Genomic DNA, 21,918 nt, shown 5'->3' on the forward strand with positions numbered 1-21,918 from the left:
CGTTTGCCCGTTCCTGAGAGAAAAAGAGTCTTAATGCACGGAGGGACAGAGAGACAGTCGGATAAAAAATGACAAAAATAAATTTATCACATGCGTGCATATCCGAAGGAACAGAACTACCATTGACGATTTGCAGCTGTGACAGTCATGAAACGGATTCACGTATTGTAAATACACATTAGCGTCAGCTACTTGTGACAGTTGAATATTCGCACCGGACCCGGGACTCGAACCCGAATCCCGTGCCTGTATCGAGCGATCGCCTTAACGACATGTATATAGGTGCCAGATTTTTCCGCAGACTTGGAGAGAAGCAAATCCTGGAGGTAGCCACCAACGTGCGAGTAGTTTCCACAAAACTCGTAGGTTCGTCCGGGATTTGAACGCGAGAACTACTGCACCTTAATTATGAACCATATCTCCTTTTTTTTAAGTTTATGACCTCCTCCCCCGTCCCCCTCCGTCATATCCCTGTTTGCTTTCGCCAGTTTGTGCCTCCTCGGACCGGCATCATCGCCTTTATGACTATATATTTTCTGATGAACAAATAAGAATCGTTGCCTCTCTATTAACATATAAGTGTGTTTCTTCTTTAGCGATTTTCCAAAGATTCGTGTGTTGAAATTCAAAAAAATTCTTGAGAAGGCATTTTTGCTTCAAGCTTGTATTCTTCAATTAGTCGAAAAACAATTACTCTTCTTGTGGTATAAATATTATAAAATAAAAGTAAACCAAATTAACTTCTTTAATTTATAGAAAAAAATTGTCTCTTCCCTTGATATAAAAATGGTACACTAAATGAAGTCAAACCACAAGAGTAGAAACTAAATGTTACTTCTTCCTAATTTATATATGTATCAGTTATTGACTCCTCAATCCTTAAGTTGAGTTTCAATTTATTTATGGGTACTATTTCCACGTTTACATTTTAAACGATCTTAGTTTCAGTATCCATTGATAGTTCGTGTGAGGGGTGACATACAAGGTTCTTAATTAACTTTTCTTAACTGGGATTCACAGTCATGTGAAATTTCTTGAAAGGCATCATGTTTACGCCAGTGACATTTTATTTATACTATTGCAATTTCGACCTTAGGCCATTATCAAGTGCAGATGTTTTGGCGTAAACATGATGTGTTTCAAGATACAAGGTTCTGCTGAGACCTTCACGGCAACCGTGGCGGCCTCGAGGCCTACAAGTCCCTACCATACTTCGCCCTCAGCCGCAATCCCCTACATATTGCCAGTCACCCCTCTAATGTTTCTCCGAAAAAAAAAAAAAAAAAAAAAATGCGGCGCCACATATGCCTTATACTGCACCTGTATTTTGGAACAGAATGTTTAGCATATTCTCAAAATGTGCTTTATGCTCTTTTAATGAATGGGCTCTACAATATTCCTTTTCGACATAACTTTGGAATTCTTTCAAACTGTCATCTCCTTTCTTGTTAGCAATATACGAGTAGTTGGCCTGATTTCCGGAAGGCAAGACAGTGGCGTTGTTTTTCATGTCTGGGTATGCTACTTGATCGGGAATTAACAATTCGAAAATGCCTGTATATTTACTAGCAGTCCTAATGCAAGCTATTTTTCCTTGTATCTCCTTCCAGATTTTTACGCTGACCTGAAGAGCAGCAAATGCAGGAGGCAGTCACCGACGCCCTAGCAGTTTCCACAAAACGCGGGGGCTCGTCCGGCATTTGAACGCAAGCGCTTCTGCACCCTAAGCGTATGGATTTGTGACACAGTGTTTCTACGAGAAGGCATTTTTGACAGAAGTTTGCGTTGCATAATGCAACTGAATGAAGTCTGTCATTGGTGCTGATAACGTTGTTTACAACTCTGTACCAGGATTCCTTCCTATCGCTTGACAAGATGTTTGTGTCGAGATTTTTCAGAAAATCTTCCAGTTTTTGTTTGGGTATTCCTATCCCATTCTGAATCCTTTCCTATTCCGCAGAATCCCGTCCGAGATGGAACGATTGTTTGTATGTGACTTGTTTCTTTGCGTGATTCAGACGTAACTAAGTTCGATGTAGAATTGCCTCACGTGTTTCAATTTGGTATTAGTTGGTGCAGCAGTAGTCAGACTGCCGAGGCTCTTAGGTTCTGTCACTTTTAGTAACGCAGCTTTGACAGTGCGTCAGAGGGTCACCTTATGTATACAGGTGTCGTTTTTCCTGAATACCTATCACACCTAGGCCGCTGACGCCTTTGTTTAACCCCAAACACTCGATCCGAGTCGATATATGTGCCTTTGCCACGCGTAACTGCATTCTCCATTCACGATAGATAAAGAGCTTTTGCCTGTCACGAGCCCTGTTAAGATTGACAAACAACTTTTGATCTCGTTGACCATTACCCATGAGGCCTTAAACTATTGGTCGATTGCAGTTCGCAATGCTCGCAAATCTTCTTGGATTCTGACACCTAATTCGTCAGCATAGGCGTTTGAAACGTTTTTTGGAACCCATTACAGTAGTACCTTCAAAATAATTTTTAACCTTCTTACCAAAGGGTCTGATGCTAACCACAACTAGCAACATCGATGGTGGGGTACCTTGTGGAACATCTCTTTCAATATCGATTTGTTGTATATACTGACCATTAACAACTACTTCCGCTTCCATCTCTCACACCATGTACTCCATTGCTTGCCAGAATCTATGCGAAATGGCCATTTTATGCATTGTTTGGAACAGGCAAACACGGTCAAATGCTTTGGCGAAATCAATAAATACAACTCATTTTAAACTGATCGTAGAAAAAATGGCGATAATATTCCTGTATTTACTTAAGGTTGCGATGATACTGCTATCTGGTTGGCGCGTTTGGTCTCGACTTATCATGGGCTTCAGTACCGTCGTGACACGTGATTTGATCGTACGGGCTACCAGTCCGTACTCCGTGTTCAACAGGCAGATTGGGTGCATTTTATTGATATCTTTAGTCCCCTTCCCCTTTTGAATGAGGATTGTGTGACTTTCTTTGAATTCTTTGCGAATCAGCTCGGCATTGAGTATTTCATGAGGAATATCTGTTAATTTGTGAATGATATCATGTCAACGTTTTCCATAAAGTTCAACAGGTAATCCGTCTGGCCCAGGTATGTTCTTCAATGACGACTCAGCTATTGTTTCGAACTTACGTTCACTTTTGAAGCCTGCCACGAGATCCGTGTTTTCTTCGGGTGAAACGCTCGTATTGATCCTATCAAGCATTTCGTCAACTGAGTCTTTATCAGAAGTACTTTCCCTATACAGTTCGAAAAGAACTGGTGCGTACCATTGATTATGTTCTTATTGCTTCTCTAGTAGAACATTGTTTCCCAATCTTATTTTATCGATGAAGATTTTCCTCTAGTTCCGAACGAGCTGCAGCAAGTAGTATAACAAGACCTTCGCTTATTCAAGTGTTGCTCTTTTTAGACCGTATTTTGAGACCTTAGAGTTGTTTTCTTTTTAAATCTGTGAGCTTCGCCTCGACCTTTTTGATTTTCATGTAGTGCCTACTAGACACCTGATGTTGATTTTAGAACTCGCTGAGACACGTATAATAAATTTCTATAGCATTTTTTTCTAATTTGCCCTCTTTCCCGTACTGCAGCGCTATAGAGCGTATTTTTTATGCAAATTCCACCACTCGATATCAGATTTACACTTTGGACGAGCTCTAAGGCATGCTCTCCAAATAATCTGAATCCTTTCTTACATCTTACCGTGGAGGATGCTTACATTCAACTTTCAATGACCACACCGCCATTACGTTTTCTGGTTGCTCATTTTAACACATTTCACTGGGCAGTGACCTGCAAAAATAACCAGGATTCCTTTCGCAGAAGCCGGACGGAGTGGCCGAGCGGTTCTAGGCGCTACAGTCTGGAACAGCGCGACATCTACGGTGGCAGATTCGAATCCTGCCTTGGGCATGGATGTGTGTGATGTCCTTAGGTTAGTTAGGCTTAAGTAGTTCTAAGTTCTAGGGGACTGATGACCTCAGAAGTTAAGTCCCATAGTGCTCAGAGCCATTTGAACCTTTTTTTTCCTCTCGCAGAACTTGCTCTCCTCTCTGAATTGTATGAATCGTATATTCTGCCCTGACGGCTGGCTGACATTTTTGTAAGAAAGGTAAAGTTGAGTGATTGGATAAAATATTTCCCAAGCATTCTTCAACTGCAGATTCTTAAGTAGATCAGAAAGTTCGTGCGGAAAATTGAAATTGGGTGCTTGGCCCTTAGTACTAAGTACACATTTCCAATCACCCCCGATTATCAGATGTTCAGGTTCAGCTTTCAGCAGGTATTACATCTCATGTTTGAAATGCTAGTCGTTTCCTGTTTAGAAGTAATCCCTGATCGAACCAATATATTAATAAGTCACTTTAAAAATCTTACAACTAATCTCTCACCCACACTGCAAATATTTTACACTTTCTACAGGTATGCCTTCTTTAACTATAAAAGATGTCCCACGTGAGCATTCGGTTGCCACATTTAAGATCTCTGGATACCTGTAAATGCGCAGAACCTTAAGATTGACTTCTTGTAACGTCGACATGTCTGTGACTGATTCATATAGGAATCCCTTTAATGCACTGCTTTCACTGAAGATCGTATCCTATTGATGTTTAACGTTATTACAGTATACGTCTACTCCTGTATTGAAGACAGTGAATGATTTAACAGACGTCTGTAACCATGCTGATATCCATTTGTCAGGGATATATTACAGTAATCACCAGAGAGTGGAGTGGACACTGAGTTAAGATTTGCACATCTGATTGAGTCAGACAGAAGTCGAACCTGATCTGGATTAACTGCCAAGGCTACATCTCCTCCTTCGCTTTCTGGAGACTAGAAATCTACTCTGTAGGAATCAGCATGGGTTTCGAAAAAGAAGATCGTATGAAACCCAGCTCGTGCTATTCGTCCACGAGACTCAGATGGCCATAGACACGGGTTCCTAGGTAAATGTGTTTCTTAACTTCCGTAAGGCATTTGATACAGTTCCCCACAGTCGTTTAATACACAAAGTAAGAGCATATAGACTATGAGACAAATTGTGTGATTGGATTGAAGAGTTCCTAGATAACAGAACGCAGCATGTCATTCTCAGTGGAGAGAAGTCTTCCGAAGTAAGAGCAATTTCAGGTGTTCCGCAGGGGAGTGTCGTAGGACCGTTGCTATTCACAATATATATAAATTAGCTGGTGGATAACATCGGAAATTCACTGAGGCCTTTTGTGGATTATTCTGTAGTAAATCGAGAGGTTGTAACAACGGAAAATTGTACTGAAATGCAGGGGGATCTGCAACGAATTGATGCATGGTGCAGGGAATGGCGACTGAATCTCAGTGTTGACAAGTGTAATGTGCTGCGAATACATAGAAAGAAAGATCCTTTATCATTTAGCTACAGTATAGCAGATCAGCAAGTAGAAGTAGTTAATTCCATAAATTATCTGAGAGTAGGTATTACGAGTGATTTAAAATGGAATGACCATATAAAATTAATCGTCGGTAAAGCAGATGCTTCGTTACAGGATCATTTAGTAATCGCGAAAGCGTTACGGAGATGATAGATCCAGTGGAAGGGTCTGCAAGAGAGATGCTCAGTAGCTCGGTACGGGCTTTTGCTGAAGTTTCGAGAACATACCTTCAAGCAGTATATTGCTCTCTCCTACGTATATCTCGCGAAGAGACCATGAGGATAAAATCAGAGAGATTAGAGCCCACACAGAGGTATACCGACAATCTTCCTTTCTACGAACATTACGAGACTGTAATAGAAGGGAGAACCGATAGAGGTACTCAAGGTACTCTCCGCCACACACCGTCAGGTGGCTTGCGGAGTATGGATGTAGACGTAGATGTAGATGTTTAGTGACACTGTTGTCTTCTCCGCGGCCTGCATTGCATCCCCATCTCTTTCAATGTCACTTGACAAGTCCAGGACATGGTTCGCCTCTGACTTTTAGTTTGACCCGTCGCCGGTTTTGCTAGGATCACGGTTTTTGAGACTGCTCCCTAATGCTACTGTTGCAGCGCCGGAAAAAATGTCACTGATTGTGTTCCTAGGTTGTTTTGTAATTTTGATTTCACCACTGTCTTCTTTGTTCACACAGTGCTCTGTTATTTCTTTGAAACAGTGAGAGTTTCTCTCTTGTTGTAGAAGCGAACTTCTCTGCCGTAAGATGGGCTATGGTATACGTTGTTTCTTCTTTCGTTGCAACATCGGTTCTGAATCCTCAGACAACTCAGATTTATTTTCTACACTTGTATTTCCCTCCCCCCAGAGGTTTTTGTAATGTTTGGTCACTGGGACTGACAATTATTAAGCCAAAGGCAACGTCATAGCTCGTCGGTTTACGTGTCTCTACAAAGGTTACATCCTAAGTGACTTCCGGCAGTAGGAGTTACTTTTCGCCCTGCGCCAGCGCAGGAGCGACCTGTATCAGAACTCTCTACTTGAACTGACATGCTAGGGAGTGAGACAGACAGATGGATCCGCAGTCAACGGCAGTGGGATGACGAGCGCTCCCCAGTCTACTTGTTGTGGCTGTTCCACGGGAGAGATTTCCTGCAGGCCGAAGACGCGTCTGATTACGTCAACAGCTTTTTTACGGCGGGTGCGGCTGGATGTGCCACGTCATCGCGGCCGCTCGGCGCGCACGAGCTCTGCACAGCAGCCAGTAACGCACGTTCTTGGCTGTCCATCATACACCACCAGGGCTCTATAGCCTGACGCAGTGATGAACGACGGAATGTGTTTCAGCAAATCAATTTTCACCTGGCGAACACCGTTTAACACTGTCAGTGGAATACAGCTACCCCATTTATTCTAAAAACTGAAAATACACGGCCGGCCGGTGTGGCCGAACGGTTCTAGGAGCTTCAGTCTCGAACCGCGCGACCGCTATGGCGGCAGGTTCGAATCCTGCCTCGGGCATGGATGTGTGTGAGGTCCTTATGTTAATTAGGTTTAAGAAGTTCTAAGTCTAGGGGACTGATGACTTCAGATGTTAAGTCCCATAGTGCCCTTTGAACCATTTGAAAATACACGACCGTGTCAACTAATAAGCACCCGGCTAATATGATCAGGAGGACTCTCGAAAGGCAGTTCGAAAACTCCCACAATACGAAAGCTCATTCCTCCACGCGACACTTTTCACTTCGCTGCTGTTCCCATCCAAGTGCGTGAACCATAAGACACATCCAATGGTTTCTGCAATTCCATTGCACAATTCTTAGCCATTCATTTCACGTAAAGGACAGCAGCTACCTGCGATACTAGAATCCCAATGATATACGGTGAGAATCACTTAACTATATTTAAAAAAATAACGTGAATTACATTACTGTCCATTAAAATTGCCGCACCAAGAAGAAATGCAGATGATAAACGGGTATTCATTGCAAAAATATATTATACTAGAACTGACATTTGATTACATTTTCACGCACAGATCCTGAGAAATCAGTACCCAGAACAACCACCTCTGGCCGTAATAACGGCCTTGATACGCCTGGGCATTGAATCAAACAGAGCTTGGATGGCGTGTACATGTACAGCTGCCCATGCAGCTTCAACACGGTACCACAGTTCATCAAGAGTAGTGACTGGCGTACTGTGACGAGCCATTGACCAGTCGCTTCCAATTGGTGAGATATCTGGAGAATGTGCTGGCCAGGGTAGCAGCTGAACATTTTCTGTATCCAGAAAGGCCCGTACAGGACCTGCAACATGTGGTCGTGCATTATCCTGCTGAAATGTAGGGTTTCGCTGGGATCGAATGAAGGATAGAGCCACGGATCGTAACACATCTGAAATGTAACGTCCACTGTTCAAAGTGCCGTCATTGCGAACAAGAGGTGACCGAGACGTGTAACCAAAGGCACCCCGCCGGGTGATACGCCAGTATGGCGATGACGAATACACGCTCCCAATGTGCGTTCACCGCGATGTCGCCAAACACGGATGCGACCATCATGATGCTGTAAACAGGACCTGGATTCATCCGAAAAAATGACGTTTTGCCATTCGTGCACTCAGGTTTGTCGTTGAGTGTACCATCGCAGACGCTCCTCTCTGTGATGCAGCGTCAAGGGTAACTGCAGCCATGGTCTCCGAGCTGATAGTCCATGCTGCTGCAAACGTCGCATGTGTTCAGATCTGGAGTATATAGCGGCCAATCGATGCCCATGCCAGTGGCCTCCGGGTACCCCAGAGGCAGAATGCTATCCCTAAAGTGCTTCTTCAGGACATCAAACACTCTCCTGCTTCGATGGAGTCGAGCTTCGTCTTGCATGAACAACATCTCGTCGAAATCATGGTCACTTTGGATAATACGGGTGAAATCATCTTCCTAGACCTTTACGTACCGTTCGGTAGTCACCGTGCCATCAAGGAATATCGTACCGATTATTCCGTGACTGTACACTGCACTCCATACAGTCACCCATTGAGGATGAAAATACTTCTCTATCGCGAAATGAGCCAATTTTGCTTATCGACAAACCCGCCCAAATGAAAGTGGTCTTCGTCGCTAAACTAAACCATGCAGCGCATGCCAATTCCCATCACCCCCTGCGACCTCCCGTGCAGTTTGAACGTCCTAACCCAAACCATTCTGAAGTTATGACGATTTTATTTCACATATTTCAGTAAGTGTCACACTGTATGGTCTAAAGAGATTCCTGCTGTGTCAGTGACAAACTTACCAACTTCAAGCGGACTAGGCTTAGGACATTTACGGCTGAATGATAAGTTAATAATTTTACTTTTGTGTCGAGCCACAATCACATAAAACTTTTTGAAAGATATACCCCCATTTGACTGGACAGCAGGTTTTATTCTACAATATAGACCTCGGCCTTAGACCATTTACAAGTGTTAAAACTGAAACAGATTCAAGCACAATAAAAGTACAAGTATCAGAAAAATCGCAGGGCAAACAGTCCAATTAATGTATGGGTTGCAGGATTTGTTCTCTTACTTATATCATTTGACTTGAATACAACACACGCCACGGTCTTACAAGTGCTACAACTGAAACAGATTAAAGCACAATAAAAGCACAAGTATAAGAAAAACGGCAGGACGTTACAACTGAAACAGATTATAACACAATAAGAGTACATCATGTGACTTGAACAGAACACAAGTCATGGTCAAAATATGTATATTAAATTATATAAACCAATTTTATGAAAAGTAAATGCGAGAACATTTGTGTAATAAGCCAATTTACTGGTAATGATTATGACTTATTCGCTTGATAGGGCCGAGGAATGAAACAGGTGACAAAATCACAGGTTGAAACTTCGCTACACTGTATCTAAGCAGCCACTGACATAAACGTAAGTGAAATGATTGTCAAAGAGCATCATAAAGACATCCCAGTTTGCACCATGTGATCTGCGATACGTCATGGGAACTGGTAGTGGAACTCTTTTTTTTTTATACAAGCTGGTTACATTATCTTTTAAGCGGGCAGTGTGCCAGTGTTTACATTACATGGCGTGAAGAGCCAACTTCCCAGTGTGCATATAAAACCGCGACTTACACCATCGTAATTAAAGAAACATAGAAGTTCAATCACGCAAGATAGTGAAATATTTGAAACTTCCTGGCAGATTAAAACTGTGTACCGGACCGAGACTCGAACTCGGGACCTTTGCCTTTCGCGGGCAAGTGCTCTACCAGCTGAGCAACCGAAGCACGACTCACGCCCCGTCCTCATAGCTTTATTTCCGCCAGTACCTCGTCTCCTACTTTCCAAACTTCACAGAAGCATTCCTGCTAACCTTGCAGAACTAGCACTCCTGGAAGAAAGGATATTGCGGAGACATGGCTTAGCCACAGCCTGGGGGATGTTTCCAGAATGAGATTTTCACTCTGCAGCGGAGTGTGCGCTGAAATGAAACTTCCTGGCAGATTAAAACTGTGTGCCGGGCCGAGACTCGAACTCGGGACCTTTGCTTCTGCCATCTGAGCTACCCAAGCACGACTCACGCCCCGTCCTCACATTTGATAGGGCCTACACGGTGTTTGTGACGTAATGTTTTGTGTCCAGTTATTTTTCTGATACTTGTACTTTTATTGTGCTTTAATCTGTTACAGATGTAACACTTGAGGCCGAAAACTAGATTGTGGAGTAAAACCTGTTGTACAGTCAAACGGCGGTTATATCTTTCACTACGAGGGATCTTACACATTACCAAAAATTATACATAAAAAGATCAATCATCAACCTATACCGGAAAACAAGCAAATACCCTATACAGCTATTGGTCGACCCAATATTATTACGCCTGGGAGTGAGGGTGATTCGGTCCGTTTACCGTGAGTCAACGCGTAATCAGGGTTAACATTACGTATGTGCACAACTGATTCGAAAGCATTAACACTGCAATGCGTTTCTTTTTTTCCCAATGTACTCGTTTACTGCAACACCGTGTGTTTCCGACAAAGCTCAAGTGCAATAATATCATGGTTGAGTAGTGCAAACTGCAACCAACGAAGTAAACAAGCTTGCCTCGCGAGGAATAACCACAGAGAGTTCCGGTAAGCGACCGCTGGCCGCGACGGTTCGGGCCAGACTGCTAAATCCAAGTAACTGCAATACATATACCAGTTAATAGTTTGACGGCCGTCTACAGCAAGGTACCTTACACCTCGCACTTCTTATTCATTTAACTCCTAGCGACTTATATGTTTGCGTTTCTGTCTTCTTCTTAATATATTTATATTTCCAAATTTCTTCAATTCACTGAAGTATTTCCTGTGTTTCCCAAGGTTTCTTTGCAGCGTTACGATCATTCCTTCTTTTCGTTAGATTTTCATCTACCTTCGCATACAGAATCACCCGTTAGATGTCCGTATGTACTCTATCTCGTCATCTTTTGGTTGTGACGTCAGTATGTATACCATAAGTGTAGTTGGTGTTGTTGTTCGCTACGGTCGCAGGTCCGAATCCTGCCTCGGGCATGGATGTGTGTGATGCCCTTAGTTAGGTTTAAGTAGTTCTACGCTCTAGGGGACTGATGACCTGAGAAGTTGTCTCATAGTGCGCAGAGCCATTTGAACCATTTTTGTTGTTGTTTTGCTGTCTATTCTAATGACAAGAGAGGTACAGAGGAATTACAGACATTGGTTGCGAGTGGTCATTGATTGAAATCAATGGTGAAAGTTGAAAATTTGTGCTGGATCGGCAGGTGCTCCGATCACTAAGCAATCCGTACACAGAGGGCATTGCAACTGCACCGACTACCCTAGGACGCCTCCCGTCAGACCCATATTTTCAACTTTTGCACAACTACTAATGTACTGCCCATCTCCCAGTATCCTCATTACATGATTACTTGTGGGAAAGAATAAACACAATTTTGATCCAGTAGCCATTATGAATTAAGACACAAAAGAATTACAGACATTGCCGGCGAGCGGGCATTGATTGAAAATAATGGGGATAATTAACTGAAAATAATGGGAAATAAGTAAGGAGAGACGGCCAATAATCTCTTCAGCACAGATGCACACCAGGTTCGAACTCTTAAAGGAATCGGCGAATTGCCGCGAGTAATACATCCTATCACTGAAGTGTTCACAGTAATTCACTTTCTGCCCTACCTTCCTGATGATGACGAAATCTACTCACACCATTTTCTCCTGCTGATTAGCCTGGCAGGATTCTGCTGCCGGTACAGCCATACGATTATAGAATTAGTTTTTTATCTCTGTTCAACGTATTCCAATCCTTTATTTGAATGAGTAACACAAATTTTGCACGCTTAGAATAACTATTTGACGTAGTGTAATGTAGCCACAAATACATGAAACAATAATTCTCTCTATTACTTTGTTTTTAACAATCTTTTCTCAGTCTGAGATAGTTTCCACTCTTCCATTTTATTTTGTATTTTCCCCATTTCCTATTCTCTCAAGCAAACACAATCCATGTTTGAGATAAGCGTTTAGTTTCTCGATTAATCGCAAAAAATCAGGTGTCTTAGTGACGCTGAACAGAAGAAAACTGACACACCGTTTTATTTTCCCAGGTCTGCAAACAGAATAAGACAGGAAATAGGCAATTTTGGTACAAAAAAAATCCTCTCCTCAATCGAAAGCTAATTTGAGCACCACAGTACTTTGTTACGCATAGTCGTACTGGACCTGTCACCGCCTGATAACAATTAATTACGCATGACACCCACTTTGCCTGTATGATTTTCCGGGGTAATCAAATAAAATACGGGCGCCATATTAATGTTATTCAATAGTTACTCTGAAAAGAGTATTCCCACGCATTAACCTGAAACAGAAGTACTCTGGATCAAAGGACGTAAGTGCGTTCTTACTTGCAGATTTGGGTAGCAATACTTCGATTGTGGACCTATTCTAAAAATACAAGATGGCTGGGCATGACAACACACAATCTACTTCAATCGGCTGGGTATGCAGACGAATTTATAATCTTAGAAATCCCGGTGAATACTGAATAAACTCTTAATACATTTCAGAACACAAGTTACAATGATAAACATTGGGCAGGTGCTAATAGGACTCGAGCTCAGAGGGTTCCTATACCTATACAGACAGTTCATCCATCCCGAGAAACCGAGTGAGGTGGCGCAGTGGCTAGCACACTAGACTCGCATTCGGGAGGACGACGGTTCAACCCCGCGTCCGGCCATCCTGATTTAGGTTTTCCGTGATTTCCCTAAATCGTGCCAGGCAAATGCCGGGATGTTGTTGGGGTCTTCAGTCCTGAGACTATTTTGATGCAGCTCTCCATGCTACTCTATCCTGTGCAAGCTTCTTCATCTCCCAGTACCTACCGCAACCTACATCCTTCTACGATTTTTACCCTGCACACTGCCCTCCAATACTAAATTGGTGATCCCTTGATGCCTCAGAACATGTCCTACCAACCGATCCCTTCTTCTAGTCAAGTTGTGCCACAAACTTCTCTTCTCCCCAATCCTATTCAATACTTCCTCATTAGTTATCTGATCTACCCACCTAATCTTCAGCATTCTTCTTGTCCAAACTATTTATCGTCCATGTTTCACTTCCATACATGGCTACACTCCAAACAAATACTTTTAAAAATGACTTCCTGACACTTAAATGTATACTCGATGTTAACAAACTTCTGTTCTTCAGAAACGCTTTCCTTGCCACTGCCAGTCTACAATTTAAATCCGCTCTACTTCGACCATCATCAGTTATTTTGCTCCCTAAATAGCAAAATTCCTTAACTACTTTCAGTGTCTCATTTCCTAATCTGATTCCCTCAGCATCACCCGACTTAATTCGACTACATTCCATTATCCTCGTTTTGCTTCTGTTGATGTTCATCTTATATCCTCCTTTCAAGACACTATCCATTCCATTCAACTACTCTTCCAAGTCCTTTGCCGTCTCTGACAGAATTGCAATGTCATCGGCGAACCTCAAATTTTTGATTTCTTCTCCATGGATTTTAATACCTACTCCGAATATTCCTTTTGTTTCCTTCACTGCTTGCTCAGTATACAGATTGAATAACATCGAGGAGAGACTACAACCCTGTCTCACTCCCTTCCCAACCACTGCTTCCCTTTCATGCCCTACGACTCTTATAACTGCTATCGGGTTTCTGTACAAATCGTAAATAGCCTTTCGCTCCCTGTATTTTACCCCTGCCACCTTCAGAATTTGAAAGAGAGTATTCCAGTCAACATTGTCAAAAGCTTTCTCTAAGTCTACAAATGCTAGAAACGTAGGTTTGCCCTTCCTTAATCTAGGTTCTAAGATAAGTCGTAGGGTCAGTATTGCCACACGTGTTCCAACATTTCTACGGAATCCAAACTGATCTTCCCCGAGGTCGGCTTCTACTAGTTTTTCCATTCGTCTGTAAAGAATTTGCGTTACTATTTTGCAGCTGTGACTTATTAAACTGATAGTTCGGTAATTTTCACATCTGTCAACACCTGCTTTCTTAGGGATTGGAATTATTATATTCTTCTTGAAGTCTGAGGGTATTTCGCCTGTTTCATACATCTTGCTCACCAGATGGTATTGTCAGGACTGGCTCTCCCAAGGCCATCAGTAGTTCTAATGGAATGTTGTCTACTTCGGGGGCCTTGTTTCGAGTCAGGTCTTTCAGTGCTCTGTCAAACTCTTCACACAGTATCGTATCTCCCATTTCATCTTCATCTACATCCTCTTCCATTTCCATAATGTTGTCCTCAAGTACATCGTCCTTGTATAGACCCTCTATATACTCCTTCGACCTTTCTGCTTTCCCTTCTTTGCTTAGAACTGGGTTTCCATCTGAGCTCTTGATGTTCATGCAAGTGGTTCTCTTATCTCCAAAGGTCTCTTTAATTTTCCTGTAGGCAGTATCTATCTTACCACTAGTGATACTCGCTTCTACATCCTTACATTTGTCGTCTAGCCATCCCTGCTTAGCAATTTTGCACTTCCTGTCGATCTCATTTTTGAGACGTTTTATTCCTTTTTGCCTGCCTCATTTACTGCATTTTCACATTTTCTCCTTTCATCAATTAAATTCAATATATCTTCTGTTACCCAAGGATTTCTACTAGCCCTCGTCTTTTTACCTACTTGATCCTCTGCTGCCTTCACTATTTCATCCTTCAGACTTACCCGTTCTTCTTCTACTGTATTTCTTTCCCTCATTCCTGTCAATTGTTCCCTTATGCTCTCCCTGAAACTCTGTACAACCTCTGGTTTAGTCAGTTTATCCAGGTCCCATCTCCTTAAATTTCCACCTTTTTGCAGTTTCTTCAGTTTTAATCTGCAGATCACAACCAATAGATTGTGGTCAGAGTACACATCTGCTCCTGGAAATGTGTTACAATTTAGAACCTGGTTCCTAAATCTCTGTCTTACCATTATATAACCTGTTTGATACCTTTTAGTATCTCCAGGATTCCTCCATGTATACAACCTTCTTTTATGATTCTTGAACCAAGTGTTAGCTATGATTAAGATATGCTCTGTGCAAAATTCTACTAGGCGGCTTCCTCTTTCATTTCTTAGCCCCAATCCATATTCACCTACTACATTTCCTTCTCTCCCTTTTCCTACTCTTGAATTCCAGTGACCCATGACTATTAAATTTTCGTCACCCTTCACTGTCTGAATAATTTCTTTTATTTCATCATACATTTCTTCAATTTCTTCGTCATCTGCAGAGCTAGTTGGCATATAAACTTGTACTACTGTAGTAGGCGTGGGCTTCGTGTCTATCTTGGCCACAATAATGCGTTCACTATGCTGTTTGTAGTAGCTTACCCGCATTCCTATTTTCCTATTCATTATTAAACCTACTCCTGCATTACCCCTATTTGATTTTGTATTTATAACCCTGTAGTCACCTGACCAGAAGTCTTGTTCCTCCTGCCACCGAACTTCACTAATTCCCACTATATCTAACTTTAGCCTATCCATTTACCTTTTTAAATTTTCTAACCTACCTGCCCGATTAAGGGATCTGACATTCCACGCTCCGATCCGTAGAACGCCAGTTTTCTTTCTCCTGATAACGACATCCTCTTGAGTAGTCCCCGCCCGGAGATCCGAATGGGGGACTATTTTACCTCCGGAATATTTTACCCAAGAGGACACCATCATCATTTAACCATACAGTAAAGCTGCATGCCCTCGGGAAAAATTACGGATGTAGTTTCCCCTTGCTTTCAGCCGTTCGCAGTACCAGCACTCAAGGCCGTTTTGGTTAGTGTTGCCGGGATGGTTCCTTTGAAAGGGCACGGCCGACTTCCTTCTCCCTCCATCCCTAATCGGATGAGACCGATGACCTCGCAGTTTGGTCTCTTCCCCCAAACAACCCAACCCAAACGATCCCGAGAACCGAGAATCTCGGCGACTTTGGTCTATTACCGACATTGATACCGGAAAGATACCGGTTTCGGGCATTCCGTGACTTTCGAGAATTTTTAATTTTGTTTTCGACTTTGAAGTCGGTTAATATATGACAAAAGAAATATTTTTTTCGTGTGATGTAAATACAGAGTAACAACTTTCTAATTTTTTTTGCTTTACTTGTGCTGAGAAATCTTACCTCTTTTAAATTTCATGATTGTAGGTCAACAGGCTTCGATGGGAGAGTTTGTGACTGTTAAAAGTGATATAAAATAACTTTTGACTGCATTGAATTAGAAACTTAACTTTTGTACACCACCAAGAAACCGTGGACATTGCTATGTGACATAACTTTCGACTTGATACGCTTCCTTGATCCTGAGCAATGGAGTCTTATCAGACGGTCGGACAGAGAGGTGAAAGACAAAAAAATATATCATTAATGGCGAAAGTGTATGTGTTGATGCAGTAACTGTATTTATTACAATACAATGTCGTTCAGACATGTTATAGTCACGCCTGGTGGGAGTAAAGTGACGGTAATAACAATAGTAAAGTTGAAATCTTGTGGGTTACTAGGCCGCGTCATATTTCCTCTAATATAATCGACGTTTCGATCCTGCTACTGGGATCTTCTTCAGGGTGTTCCGGTCTACCCAGTGACGATGGGCCACCAATAGTATCCACAAGAGTTTAACCAATAATGCCCCTTCTGCATCAGCGTGGGAATATTAGCCTATAACAATGGCCCACCAGCAGTAGCCACAAGAATTTTAACGAGAAAACTCCACTTTATAATACAAATCGACACTGCTCTCTCACAGTGTTCTCACCAGAACATCCTGAAGAGGATCCAAGCAGAGTGGTCGAAACGTCGATTAATTTAGAAGATATATGACGCGGGCAAATAACCCAGAAGATTTTAACTTTAATGACAACGACCATGAAATCCTGCAGACGTACATAATTACAATAGTCTTCCTACGCATAGTTACACAAAAGTGGTTGCATGACGGATGGAGATTTGAACCGTCGCGTCGATGGAGGCGCGCTCGTAGAGCTGAAGTGGTTAAGATGATTGCTCATACGAGCGGTAAATCCGGATTCGGGTCCTGGTGCGGCATTAATTTTCATTTGTCACAAGTAACCGACCCAAACATGTATACACATTAGGTGAATCCATTTTAAAAATTGTTTTCGGGCGATATTATTGAAAATTAATAATTATGGATTTCTTCCTTTACTTGTGATATTAAACTTGTTTCTTGCCAAAATTCACTTTTCAAGGTCAACGGGAAGTACCCAATAGGTTTTGATGAATGAGTTTGCGAGTATCAAAGTATGTGCCTTAAATGGTCATATCTTTTGATTTTATAGATTTCAAAGTTTACGTTTTTTACACTGCCAATGGATCACTAACCTTAATATCTGACAAAAATTTCCACCTGATAAATTATGTCTACCCATCCTCAGAAAAAGGGTTTTTAACAGTCGGACAGACAGGCAGACAGACAGGTGGACAACAAAGTAATCCTATAAGTGTTCTATTTTTAGCGATTAATGTACAGAAGCCTAAAAACGCACAGAAATTGGGTGGGAGTTGGAAGAAACAAACGAACAACTGCGTGAGTGTTCATCTATGCACGGAGAGTTTACTTTCGTACTTATAAGTTGCAGCAGACACACTGACCTACAGTCCGCGCGGGCTCGGCGCCTGAGCGAAGGAACACTAGCGTCTGACGCCCCGTCGGCATCGAAGTCATTAGCAACAAAACACTAGCTCGGAATGTCACAAGGGTGGGGAAGAAAATGGACCGTGGCCTGTCGTCGGAGTCACCCTGGTATTTGCCTCAAGAAATTCGGGAAATCTCGAAAAATCTGAATCAGGATGGTCGGTCGGGGATTTGAACCGTCGTCCTCCCGAATGCGAGTCCAGTGCGCTAACCACTGTGTCGCCTCTCTCGGAGCCGACGTCGGAAGCGAAGCCTCGTACATAATGGAGGCGGCCAGGACGAGGGGTCTCCTAACACTGTCAGTCTCGGGTGGCAGCCTCCGTGATGGATGAGGCTCCGCTTTCGACGTCGGTTCCGTACGGCACCTAGATCATTGCCGGTGAAGCAACCCATATTGTAGTATGAAGATACACACTCCTTGCGTAGCAAAATCCTGATCCAATCACGTTCATCGGATTTTTGTCCGTTTGTATCATTATACGAGGTGCGACAATAAAGTAATGAGACTGATGTGAAAAAAATGTTGCTTACAGTTTTAGTCAAGTTTAGTGTTGTCGCCTTCAAAGTAGTTCCCTTCCGATTGCACACACTTTTTCCAGCGCTTCTGCCATTGATGGTAACATTTCTGGAGCTCATCTTCTGTAATATCCTCCAAGACCCTCGTCACAGCTTTTTGGACATCTTGTGTTGTTTGAAATTGGTGTCCCTTGACCGCCGTTTTACTCTTGGAAATAGAAAAAAGTCGCACGGAGCGATATCTGGTGAATAAGGTGGCTGCGGTAGTACAGAAATTTGTTTTGATGTTAAAAATTGCTGTACTTACAGAGCAGTATGGGATGGCGCATTAACGTGATGCAGATCCTCAGTTATTATAAGACGAACCGTTTCTCGATTGATGTTCAGTTCTTGTGCAATCATTTTCACGGATAAGCCTTTTGCAGCTTACCGTAAGTTGTTGTCACGTTTTCACCCAATTTAATGCAAAAAGAAATGGCATACCGTTTTGCAACATTATGCGCTTCCATTTTCGTGACGAGAGACACAAACACATGTTAACTTATTACAGCACAACTCACGACTGAGCAGCTTATAAACCAAGGTCAAAGATATTGTGCTTACACAAGCCTGCAGGGTTGCCCCATCTTGCAAAGAAAATAAGTCTCATTACTTTACTGTCGCACCTCGTAACTTGTGTAATGGAATGCATTAATAATACATGAAGTTTTTACCACGATTCCTGTGTCTATAAATTCTTCTCCATACCCTGTCGCTCGAAGTAATTTATATGTTGCTACTCTCACCCACCTTTGATCGCTAGAATCAGTCCACAACATCAGTACCGTTATCCAATCCTGAAAGTAGGATCGAACCGACTTATAGTCGATAAGGAGAGAGATAATGAGAAATGTTTCAAGCTGACGTAGTTATGATAACAAACGTTTAACAAAAAATGGTTCAAATGGCTCTGAGCACTACGGGACTTAACATCTATGGTCATCAGTCCCCTAGAACTACTTAAACCTAACTAACCTAAGGACAGCACACAACACCCAGTCATCACGAGGCAGAGAAAATCCCTGACCCCGCCGGGAATCGAACCCGGGAACCCGGGCGTGGGAAGCGAGAACGCTTAGCAGCACCAGAAATTGTACGTCCAGAAACATACACAGGTATGGGTGCGTGCAGGTTAAAAAACTTTGTGACAGTTCTGGAACGTTGGTTGAAGATTAATTCCTTTGAGTTTTGGCGTACGGCTTGATATTTACCTCGTCTCCCCACCGATCTAAAACAATGCCGGCGTGGCTGCGTCTGTTATTCTTTCTTCGAATTGACTTCTTCTCCGAAGAGGTCCATTTAAAAATGCAAGTCCTCGTCGCATCTGGATGTGGAGATTAGGACGTACCTCGGTAGGAGAATGAAAACTTGTGACTTCCGCGTGTTATAACTTTTAATTAACACAACACCGGAAGAGTGCAAATACATACGTCTTTATCGCACCAACTCAAAAAAGACCAACAGTTACCGAGATCGGTGAGAAAAAAAATTGAAGTGCATAAAAAATTGATAGTATAGCTTTCAATTTTCTGTCAGCTTACCCAGATATAATCCCTCCCAACGACATCTTTGCCGCCGGGGATGTAGCGAATATTTATTTCTACGTGTAGGCGATTTAAAGAACCTACACAGGCACCCTTCTGCAACCCCGAAAACATTAGGCCATTATGGGGGTTGACTTTAGAGAAACTGTTGCACAGTGTCATAGGCACTATCTTCCCACAGGAACAGCAGATGAAATTGTTATCCCTTTCGTGGTTGATGGGGTACATATGTCCCACTAAAGTAATAGTTCAGAACGTTGAGACGTCTATGTCGCTATCTGTGTAGTCTAGTGCGAGAAAAATTCGAAGGGCGATAGAGTGGGTATATAGAAGGCTGTGAGCGATCAAACGGGGAGCGAGACGTGTATTTATAGGTGACACAGGGCGTTTGTTTCAGGAAAATCAGATACAATCACCAGCTTCCCCATTCCACGAATGTCTGAAGTAACTAACTTTCTTCTACATCATAGACGTTGTTTTGAAACATTGCTTCACACGTCAGTAATTCTGCTGTTTTGTATATAATTTGTATTTAGTGGGACGTATGCGAGCAAGAAAACACAGAATGCCGAAAAAACTGCTATGTGGTATATCAAAGCCATCTTTAAATGTAATGTTGAAAATTTGTGTGCGATATTTCATATTTTTCACCGTCAGCAGAATAAATGTGTTTTGGTACTGATTCGTTACACTTTCTTCCGTAACAGCCATTCTGATAAAATCATTGTAAAATTAAAAAATTAACTCTGAAAATCCTAGGTTCACCTGAAAGCATGAATCTAGTTACGTTCGTGGGGCACATGCGTCCCACTTGACCGAGTTTCAGAGTCGGCCAGCTTAAAATACTTTTGGTTATGAAAGTGTATTATTTATCACAAAAGAAAGCAAGTTTTTACTTGAAACTTCCTGGCACATTAGAAATGTGCGCCAGACCGAGATCCTAGCTCGGGGCCTTTGCCACATTTTAATATGCCAGGAAGTTTCATATCAGCGCACACTCCGCTGCAGAGTGAAAATTTCATTCCGGGAATTTTTCAATTCAGTTTTCAAATGTATGCAAAATAAGTTTTAACCATGAAAGTTTCCTGGGAAGCTGGATTTTGGACGATGCCCCAGACAGAGACTATCTTTGCCTTTTCCATCAAGTGTGAACATAACTGCCTCGCTCTCACTACCGTGTCCCAATTAGCCATCACTGTAAACTGCGCTAAATCACGTCACACTCCACCAATAGCCACGTGTCGCCAGATGCGCACCATTTTCCTCCGCTGTCATTTCCCTCGCTCACTATATTGACATAAAAAAGCGTCGAGACTCGTGGTGGCGAATAAAAATAGTCGTACCACTATAGCATGCCTTTGCCTTCCTCCGATCTTTTGTAGATTACAGGGGAACTTAAAAGTTTTATATGGACTCCGAATCAGAGGGCATTTTTCACATGCACAAGTACCTTCCATGGGGGAATCAAGTGGTAAGTAATACAAAACTCTAGGAAAGAACCCCGCACTTTTGGATTTGTTGTCTGACACACACTCGCTGAGCAACTGAAGAAAAAAATGGGGATAGTGGACAGTAAGTCTTGAATCGAATGTAATGTGTTTTCCAATAGGGCAGTGGGAAAGAATGTTGTGCTTCGAGTTCCGGTCTGACATAGTGGAAAACTCTACCACAGGAGAATGAAATACCCACAGTTGTTTGATTAACATCCACTTAATACCTCACTGGATGGTAGTAACAACGGACGAACGTACGGTCAGAACACGGGTCTCCCTGCATCCAGTGTCAGTTTTCTGCACTCGATAAGAAACTTCTCCGTAAAGAAAACCTGCAGATCTCCTCACTGTGTTGAATGGGCCTCCTTCCACATTCCCCACATGGGAAAATTCTTATTTTTAGAAGGGGTCGAACCCTAGGCCTCCGTGTGGCAGTTAGATAATGTGGTGTAACGGGAATTTGGGGGAAGTTAAGAAGCGTTTTCCTAGCTGCTGGAATTTCCCGCCGCGCGCTGCGTAAAACGCGTGCGAGATCCCGCTGAGCACTCGCACAATGCAAACATACGAGACCGTTTACCCAGGGTGCGGACAATGCAGTGCAGCAGTGGGTTCCGCCTGCGAAAAACACTTGCTTATTTCGGGAGGAGTTTGTCCAGCACGTCGCAGCGATTTACTTGACCAGAGTCGGAGCGGGATAGTC

This window comes from Schistocerca americana, chromosome 8 (assembly GCF_021461395.2).
Source record: "Schistocerca americana isolate TAMUIC-IGC-003095 chromosome 8, iqSchAmer2.1, whole genome shotgun sequence".
NCBI classification, from domain to species: domain Eukaryota; kingdom Metazoa; phylum Arthropoda; class Insecta; order Orthoptera; family Acrididae; genus Schistocerca; species Schistocerca americana.